Raw genomic sequence first — 10,229 nt, 5'->3', positions numbered from 1 at the left:
ACACTTAGCTAGATTGATGCGATGGTGTTGTGTTTAGTATGTTGCTTTGTTTTTTTTTTGTTTGTTTTGTTTTTTGCTTGTTTTCTCTTCTTCTCTCAACAGCTGATCCAGGAGATTTTTTTTCTCCCCCCCTTTCTCACTGTCCCTCTCCCCTTCTGTTTTTCTTTTCCTTCCTCTTTCTCTCTCCCTTTCCTATCCCTCACTCATGTCTGTCCCATCTGTAACATCTGAAAATAAAATTTAATAAATAATAAAAACAAAGGTCGATCAAATGGACCAATACGGCAATGCCACGATGATCCATTTGGCAAAATAAATCCATTGGGTCTCCTTGTTGGTCTTCAGACAACAATTCTGACGGCTAAAGAACCAAATGGGACAGGCAGAAAAAATAGTCCTTCAACCTGTCACACTCTCCCCCACTCAAATAAATGTCGTCCCGACATCATACCAACAAGATGCTTTTCAGTCTATATTCTCTTGTAGTCAGGACATTGTTACGAGTTCAAAATTGGGGATGGAGACAAGAGAAAAAACCAAAAGAACAACACTGGTCTGGCAGGGTTGAGTCAAACGATGATTTTAATGATCACACGCGTGGGAGATGGACAATGTATGCAGACAGCATCAGATCTCAAAATGGTGGAGCATTGATCAAACTCTTATAGCCTCTGGTGTCTCCACCTTATCATAAAAGCCTAAACATTCACATGCTTTCTCTCACACGGCGCCTAAGCTACGACCTTGGCTCCCTGTTTATCTGCTCCTGCTGAGATGGGGCAGAAAACTCCAGCATGTTCCGTTCTCTTCTAATCAGACAAATAAGGCGATGACTTTCTGCAAACAGTATTTCTTATAACATCATAAAACAATATCATTCATCCACAATAAATCAGCAGTCTAATGTAATGCAAATCAGTTTAACTAATGTAATAGTTATCAGCTTCTTCTAATTCAGGAGAATAATGCAAACTAAAACTACATAATAATTCACAATCTTTAATTAGGGGTCTAACATGGCATAAAATAATATTATAATCTAACAACATCAACAGTACGGTGAACCAATGTCCTCAATTCTGTGGGTTTAACACCTGTTTCACCACAGTCCATCACTGGTGACTGAAGACAAAGTCTATAACCAGTCCATGTGTGAGTCTTCACAAAGTCTATTGTCTATGGTTATAATCCACAGATGGGAAAAAGTTCATGTCTTTTTCTTGATGACAGTCTGTAAGTACAGTTCTCAAGTCATCAGTGAAAAAGTGTCAACTTACATTTGCTGGAGTCCATACAAACCAATGGGCTGGGTGCAGTATGACTGCACAGCTGGAAACCATGGAACCAGGCCCGGGTACAAAGGAAGCAGTTGCGGTGCTGGCTGAACACTGTAGCAAGATGGGGTGCCCAGTTGGTCATACGTCATCCGTCTTGGCGGGTGTCTCTCTCGCTGTGGCCGCTGAGGTGTCTCCTCCTCAAGTCTCTCGAGTACAACAGGTGGAGGAGGGGCAGGTATGTCACCTGCAGTGGGCTCTGCCTCCTCACCAGTTGTCTCCACGACAGCTGGGTCAGGCGCCTCCAGATGGTCTCCAGCAAGAAGCTCTGGTGTTGGTGCAAGAGCAGGGACTGAAGCTGCGAGCTGAGACGTTGCTGTGAGAAGTTCTTGTTCTGATGGCTGGGACACAGGTTGAGGTGGTGTGTAATGACAGCGGTATTCATCAACACTGCCCTCATCATCAGAGTCTGGCACAACAGCGACAGGTTTATCAGTCTTTTTCTGTTCATGTCTTGTACGATTATCTTTTTCAGGCACTTTTTCAAAAGGTAAGTGGTCACATGACATAAGCAAGTTTCTGTGAAGCACTCTAGAGCGCCCTCTGCCTCTCTCCGGTCTTACCTCATAGATAGGGAGGTCAGGCCCCATTTGTCTGACTACTGTGTGAACAGTGTCCTCCCAATAGTCTCTCAGTTTCCCTGGGCCTCCTCTAGGTGTCAGGTTTTTGACCAGAACTCTCTCGCCAGGTTGTAACACAGAACTCCTTACTTTTGTGTTGTAGTGTCTTTTGCCCTTTTCAGCAGCTTTCTTTGCATTCTCATTTGCTATAGAGTATCCTTGTTCCATGCCCTTTCTCCATTTTTCAACGTAGTCTCTGTGGTCACTAAAATCTGTTTCTGAGTACAGTCCAAAGAGCATATCTACTGGTAGCCTTGGTGACCGTCCAAACAGTAGGTAAAATGGGGAGTAGCCAGTGACTTCACAACGTGTGCAATTATATGCATACATTAGCTTGTTGATAGATTCCTTCCAGTTTGACTTTTGTGTTTCAGTTAGCGTTCTAAGCATTTGCAACAATGTCCTGTTCATACGTTCAACTTGACCATTCCCCATTGGGTGATAGGGTGTTGTCCTAGAACCGGCCTGACTTTGAGGTGGTGGCATAGGCTTGGGCAAAACGTGTGAAGTGGTCAGTTATCACTAGAATATATTCATAACCGCCTTTGCATTTTTCAAGATGGAGAAAGTCTATACACACCAGCTCAAAGGGCTGCGTAGTTACGATGTTTGTTAAAGGAGCTCTTGTTTCATGGCTGGGCTTTTTCTGCTTTACACAGGAACAAACGTTGGTCACATAATGCTCGATGTCTGCCTGCATGTGTGGCCAAAAGAAGCGTTCACGTATCAAAGACACTGTGCGATCAACACCTTGATGGCCCATATTATTGTGCAGCTCTTCAAGTACAGTCTTTTTGAACTGATCTGGCAGGACTAGCTGTTTCCGGGCAGAAGTGAGTCTGTACAAGATGTCATTGTTATCTAGTCTTAACTTGCCCCACTCTCTGAACAAGCATTTTGTCTTAGGGTCAAATATTCTTAGCTCTTTGGGCAGTGGTTTTGAATCTGTCTGTTTACACTGTAATACAGGGCTTATAACAGGATCAGACTTTTGCGCTTCATTAAGCTGTTCTTTTGGTATGGGTGTGAATGTTGCTTCTGCTGGCTCACCTTCTGCTGTGACTGACATTGCTGCAGCTGAGAGTGTCCATGCGGCAGGTGTGTCTTTCTGTACCTCAATGGCCTGGATAGCAGCTGCAATAGTGTCCGGTGGCACTTCCTCCGAGCAGTCTCTCATCAAGGTTTCGACATCAAGTGGCATTCTTGATAAAGCATCTGCATCACTGTTTTCCTTCCCTGGTTTGTACTTAATGGTGAAGTGAAAATCAGCGAGCTCAGCGACCCATCTTGATGTGGTGGCATTCAGTTTGGCTGTTGACAGAATGTACGTTAGCGGGTTGTTATCGCTGTAGACAGTAAATGTTGGGGCATAGTACAAATAGTCTCTGAATTTGTCAGTGATAGCCCACTTCAATGCTAAAAATTCTAGTTTTCCTGCATGGAAGTTGTAGTTTTTTTCAGCCGCTGTTAGAGTACGGGAGCCATAAGCAATAACTCACAGCTTTCCATCTTGTCTCTGGTACAACACTGCGCCTAGCCCTTTGTGTGAGGCGTCTGTGTGAAATCTGGGAACCCCAGCACTGGTGGGTGGAGCAAACAGTGTCATGGTCTCCGTGTCTGCCCGGCCGGCCCCACAAGGCTACATTTGCTGGCCCTTTTGTGGTGTCTGAGTTCTCTGGGGTTTTGTCAGCTTTTAACAGTTCATACAAACAACCTGCTTTTCTGGAGAAGTCTTTTATGTATTGTCTGTAGTAGGAGAGAAGGCCTAACATTTTTCTGAGCTGACCAACATTTTGTGGTTTTATACCTTTGAGTGCTTTGACTGCTTCAAAGTCTGCAGGATCCACTTTACTGCCCTCTGCAGACACTATTCTGCCCAAATAGCGCACCTCAGACTTAAACATGTCGCACTTACTTGGCTTAAGCTTTATACCAAAGCCTCTCAATCTCTGGAGCTCTTTTCTCACGTCCTCCAAGTGATCTTTGAACGTTTTGCTGTAAACTAATGTGTCATCCAGATAGGGGATGCAGATGTTGTCGCGCAGCCCATCCAGGCACTCTTCCATACAGCGCTGAAATGCTGCAGGGGCATTCATAAGTCCAAAGGGGATGCGAATCCACTCATATAATCCCCAGGGGGTCACAAAAGCAGTGAGTGGACGACTTTCTTCTGACATGAACCCCTGGTGGTACGCTTTCCCCTGATCTAAAAGCGAAAACCAGGAGTTTCCACCCAAACTGTCCATAATATCCTGGACGCGTGGGATGGGCTGGCGATCAGGATGGGTTTTCCGATTCAGGTCTCTGTAGTCTATGCACAGTCTTAAAGTACCATCTTTTTTTCTAACACAAACAACTGGTGAGGAGTATGACGAGTCTGACTTCCTGACCCAGCCTTGTGCTATTAAATCATGCAGGTAACTTTTCATCTCTTGGTAGAGCGGCCGTGGCACAGACAGGTATGTGCGTTTGACTGGTTCGTAGTCTTTGGTCATCTGGTCATTTTCAGTTTTTCAATACAGCCTATATCATTGTCTGTTTTAGAGAAAGACTGGCATTCCTCTCTGAGCATCTGTTTTGCTAATACTCTCTGCTCTTCACCCAGGTGGCTAAGATCTACAGGTGGGTCCCACTCTTCGCTAGCGCTACACTGAGCTTGTGTATTTGTCTGGTTAACAGTAGCTACAGATGCGGCTTTTTCAAACACCTGAGCAGGTAAAACAGCTGTAATAGTCTGAACCGAGCCAACTAATGTACGGCCTGGAATGACAATTTCATGGTCAGTTGGGTTAGAGACACCTAGTGTTATGACAGGTAAAGTACCCTTCTTAACTTTAACCAAAGTGTCAAAAAACTCAAGATCGTCTGGCCACTGGGGGTTTAAGTCTGGCTCAAATATCATGACCATGTCTTGTTTAAATGGCCCTGCTGCTATACGACCCTCAACATGCATGTGGCTTTTTTTAGGTACAGTAATACAGTCTTTCTTTGTCATCACTTTGTACTCGTCAACTGCATCTGCACTAACAGCCTGTATAAAAGCTTTCACCTTGTGTCTTTTGAGGCTGGGAAATGCTTTTCTCACTGTGCTGTACAGTTTAGCTTGGTCAGTCTTATTCACAATGTATTCAATTACAACAAACACTGTAGCAAGATGGGGTGCCCAGTTGGTCATACGTCATCCGTCTTGGCAAAAAAACGATCTGTCAGCGTCTCATTCACCCAGCGGTGCAGAAAGAGTTAAATTAAGTTCTCTACTGCAGTCCTACCTCGTGTGACAATTATGGCCAATGTGATTGGCTGAGCCTTTCAGGGAGCTCTGTTTAGTTTTAGCAGCGGCAAGCCTGCGCTGCGAGGAGGAGAGGAGGACGGCAGCAACAAGGAAGAGCCTGGATATAAAAAAGTATTTTGGAAACTAACTGCACAACAAGCAGCACTATTAGTTCTCTCAGTCTCAGAGCAGCGTTTCTAATTTTGATTGAAGCTGTCGGAGAAAACAGCAGCCTCGAGCAGCCAGGATATTAGTTTACAGAGGCTGTTAGAATTATATGTCTAACGTCAAAATGTTGGTGACACAATAATTTCATCCTAATGGCACTGACATATTCATAGGGTTCATTTTTGAGACAAAATATCATGAGGTAGTCATGATTTTGCAAATATCCACCTTGTAGTGCAGTTTGCACAACTTGTTTTAAAAATGCACTCAGCCTACAAACATTACTGACGAGTCAGGATCTGCACAAAGTGACAGAAACACTGAAGCAGCTCCACATTTTATTCTTATTGTCATGTTTGTCCTGTTTGTCAGGTGATAGAGAGTAATGGTGACACAAGATCACAGGTGAAACTGGAGGATGACCTGGTGGTTCGTGACTGTATTTGAAGCACATGTGTGGCTGCATGTATGTGGAGTGTCTCACTGTTATTCATCAGGTGACAGAGGCAGCTCTGCCATGTTGTAGCTGAGAGGTGAAGAGCCGAGGTCGCAGGTGACTGATGATTCGGTGCTGTAGATTAACTAGTATTTATTATCATGACAGTTGTTAGGCTGCTGATGTAAACTGATTCATTAGTGTATGTTTGACAAAGAATCTGAATTGACACGTCTCACTTTTTATATGGCACGAATCCATGTGTTATTTTATCAGGTGGCAGAGGGGAGGAGCCAGGGCCAAAGGTGAGGCAAAGCAAGCACATAATAATACTTTTAATCTGAGGATAAAACGCAGGTACTGAGGCTGAAAGAAGCTTCAGTGCTCTCAGAAGACTAAAAACATGGCTAAGGTCAACAATGATTCAAATTTAAACAATGCTGCCGTATGTCCACCAGGAGACACTGGACAGTATAGATGTAAAACAAATATGCCAGCAGTTTCTCAGTTAACGAGAGGAGCAGGCATGTGTTTGGCTGCTTCACATAGTGGACATTGAGTTGTTGTGTGGGTCCATGTCTGTTGCTGTAACAGTAGTTCATGTTGAGAATAGAAAATCCCAGCTCACTGATCTGATCGGGGCAACAGTGCCTAAAATGTTGCATAATTTTGCTGAGAGGTCTTTTACTCTGTGCTAATCTTAGATGAGACAAAAACCAGCAGGTCATTCAGTGTTCCCTTAGTGCTGATGTATCAGCGATGTTGGTGTACTAACTGAAGTAATGATGTTAAGTCCTTCAAGTCATATTCTTTCATTGTCACGACTGTATTTGAAGCCATTTTTATTTTTGTATGATACCTGATTTATATGGAATATGGCTGCAGTAAACTAAAGCCTGAAATACTTAGTCAGTTGTTTAATAGTAATTTAACATTATATAATTCACATATAAAACTGTCACAGGCTGGGTCTCTGACCCAGCGCTCTGAGTTCTCATTTTGTTATGTGAATAGTTTTTGTGTTATTTCCTATTTTGCCTTTAGTTTAGGCAGTTATTGTTCCTGGTTTTTCTATGTTTTGGGGTTTTGTATTTATTCATCACGTATTAGGTCTGTTAAGTTGTGTTGTCATGTTTAGTTTTAGTATTTCCTGTTTTATTCTGACAGTGTCATGTGTTCTTTGTTCATTGTATTTAGCTTTCCTCCTCCTGGTCCTGTCATTAGGTTTATGTCAGTCAGCTGTTCCCCCATGTGTCTCCACTTCCCCTGATCACCTCATGCATGTATGTATGTATGTATGTATGTATGTATTTAAGCCCTTTGTTTTCTGCATGCCATTGTCGGGTCGTCTGTTTATTTGACCTCAGTCTTAGTTACGGTTTTCGTCTGTTATGTATTATTAGTCTTAGTTATGGTCTTTGCTTGTTATTTTCCACCACAGTCATAGTTTAGGTTTTGGTCTCAGTACCGTTTAGTATTTTGTTTCTTGGTGTCTTGTCAGTTTACTTGGAATTCCTGGTTTACTCCTGCTGTCATCCAATAAAGGATCACTTTTCTGTTCAAACTTACACTACTCGTCATCATCTGCTTTTGGGTCCTGTTTCCATTCACATCGGCGCACCCCGCCGTGACATAAAACTATGAATTGTATTTTAAATGCTTTAAAAGCAGGTAGAATAGCATACGTAGAGAAGTATATTTCTCCTTTTTTTTAAATAAAGAAGCAAAGACAAAAAGTAAAAAAAAGAATCAGGGCAGGGTTCGGTGGTTGAATTCTCCGTCCCCACCAACGCCACAACCAAATCTACACCCTTGCTGGATTGTATTTTTTCTTTTAAACATCATCTTAAGACTCATTTATTTAGACTAGCTTATAATTAGATTTGCAGGAGAGAGACCCAATATTTAATAATCCACATTTCACTGTTTTACTCTTTGGTTCAGATGTGGATACTGTATTGTTCTTTCTCTGTGATTGTTTATGTTTAAGTCGTTTTTTGCTGGTTTTTAGTTTGTTTTTTTTCTGTTTAGGAGCTGACACAGTCTCTATGGAGATGGGGTTTTGGGGGGGGTAACATAAACTGCAGAGAGGCGTGTAAGACTGCAACTCTGCTTCCTGCTCCCAACGCTGGATAGTCATATTTTGGGGGGTTTAATAAATTTGTCCATATTTCTAGAAATGAGAGCTGCTCCAAAGTGGGATGGATGCCGTCTCTCCTAACAAGACCAGGTTTCCTCCAGAAGGTTTGCCAATTATCTATGAAGCCCACATGTTGGAGTAAAAATCAGGTAAATACCTGAGCGGTGACCATGGCCCACTTGTCCGGTGAGTCCAGTAACAGAGGTTTATTATCTTAAACTAAATACGGACAAGCATTCAAACTTTTGTAGGCATTCATATCTTCTCCAATATAATTTGAGGGCTTGTTGATAACATAATGATATAAGACAGACAGAATGCCAGGGTTACGCTCCACAGCATCAGTAAACACACTCGGAGGGCACAGATCAACGTCCATCTTCAGGCCTTCTTTGCCCGGTTTCTCCACATAATGAGCAAAATGAAAGTGTTTTACTTCCTCTCAGAGTATAAACACTCTTTTGTTTAATCATAGTTGCCTTAGTTTATTTAATTTACATGATGTTTAGTAGGTTGTTGTTTTTTTTAGCAGGATTATCAAATGTCCAAAATGGCCCACATGTTAATGTTAGGTGGTGACTGGTCACATGTCTGCAGAACCTCTGCAGGTTTAGGATTCCTTTCAGATCTCTTCATTTAACATATGGAGCACTAAATAGCCAGGGCCCACATCATTTATCTCAGCTCCCGCTGCTCACTGTCTACGTTCACAGCTCCAGGTTCGCCAGGCCAGCAACCATCTGTGTGGAATCATGGCTCTGGGGCCAGCTCACGCAGCCCGGTCGATCTTCAGTCTCTCACTCCACCAACAGTTTAGTATTTAATGACGTGACATAAAATATTAATTTCGCACTGACAAGAGGAAGGAAGCAGAAAAACTTGAGATGTTTGAGTGACCTCTTCTCTTAAACCTCACATCCTCTCTGTCATTCCATTAAAGACAGTTTATTACCCCTGGAGGCCCTTCAAGCAACACTAATCACATCCCAGTGGCCAAAACCTTGAGTGGGTGGTACAATGACACTAATACCAGGTCCTGTTTTAGTACCTGCTTGGCCGGGGTTTATAGCCATCCGAGCAGGTACTAAAATGTGACGACGTTGTAGTGAAAAAGGGCTTTTCGTCTGCGACACCAAGGCTGTGCAACAGTCTAACACAACACTACGTTTAGCTGACTCTGTGGAGTCTTATTTTCTGTTTGTGCTGTTTTGGTATTAATGTACTTCTTTTATCCTGGTGCACAGCTCTTTGTGACCACACCTCTGTGAAAAGTGCTTTATTATAAATAGACTCATCATTTCTCCTCAAAGCTTCATCGTGTTTCACATCGAGCTCCCGGAAAAGTCATCAGACAGAGACAGGAATGTTTTTGTTCTGCAGCAGAAATCACATGACAAGCAATAAGTCTGATCTGCTACTGAATTATCCTGTGTGGATATCATAAAAAACTTTATTTACATTGGGTCCTGTTAAAGGAGCATCGATAACATGAAACTAGGAGGAAGTGACTCTCCAAAAGTTGATTCTGTTCATCTGGACGCAGCGTTTTGTGGGAGAAACGTTTCATCACTCATCCAGGGGACGTCTTCAGTCTCAGCTGACTGCAGATTTCCAATCTTATAAGCAGGACATTTACACAGTGACTGAAACCAGCCCACTGAAGGAACAATGGGCTGGGAGGTCAGTTGCGTCATCATTATTATGCAAATTCACATGACCATTGATCAACAACCACTGATCAAAGCTCATTGATCAATAACGGGAATGGCTGCAATCACAGCATTGTAAGATGGTGACAGATGTACCCTTAGGCCCCTCCTCCATTCAGAGATGGTCTTTCCCTTTTTTCACGTAAATGGCCTCCTTGACTCCGCCCTCAAACCAGCGTTCCTCCCTGTCCAGGATGTTACATCCTCATCCTTGAAAGAGTGTCCACTGGCCTGTAGGTGTGAATAGGCTGCAGAGTCCTGTCCTGACGAGGTGGCTCTTCTGTGTTGTGCCGTCCTCTTAGCCAGAGGGTGTTTGGTTTCCTTCATTTCTGTCACACAAAGCTGTATGGGACGTTTCTCGCGGTTAGTATCATGGTTGCTAGGCAACCTGAACAGCGCGACGATGGCTAGACCGTCCCATTTCACAAGCCTCTCACTTCCGCACTTCTCGTACTTATAGTACGCACCGTACGTAGTAAGCGTAGTGCGCATACTTCAAGCGCGCGACACAGCCACAGGCGTTCAGGTGGGGGGTCCGAAACACACACCCA

The sequence above is a fragment of the Rhamphochromis longiceps genome, linkage group LG7 (genome assembly GCF_057381845.1).
Source record: "Rhamphochromis longiceps isolate RC_006_pf linkage group LG7, R_longiceps_female_GT1.1, whole genome shotgun sequence".
Lineage (NCBI taxonomy): Eukaryota > Metazoa > Chordata > Actinopteri > Cichliformes > Cichlidae > Rhamphochromis > Rhamphochromis longiceps.
The sequence above is the reverse complement of the archived record's forward strand: the minus strand, read 5'-3'. Positions refer to the sequence as shown.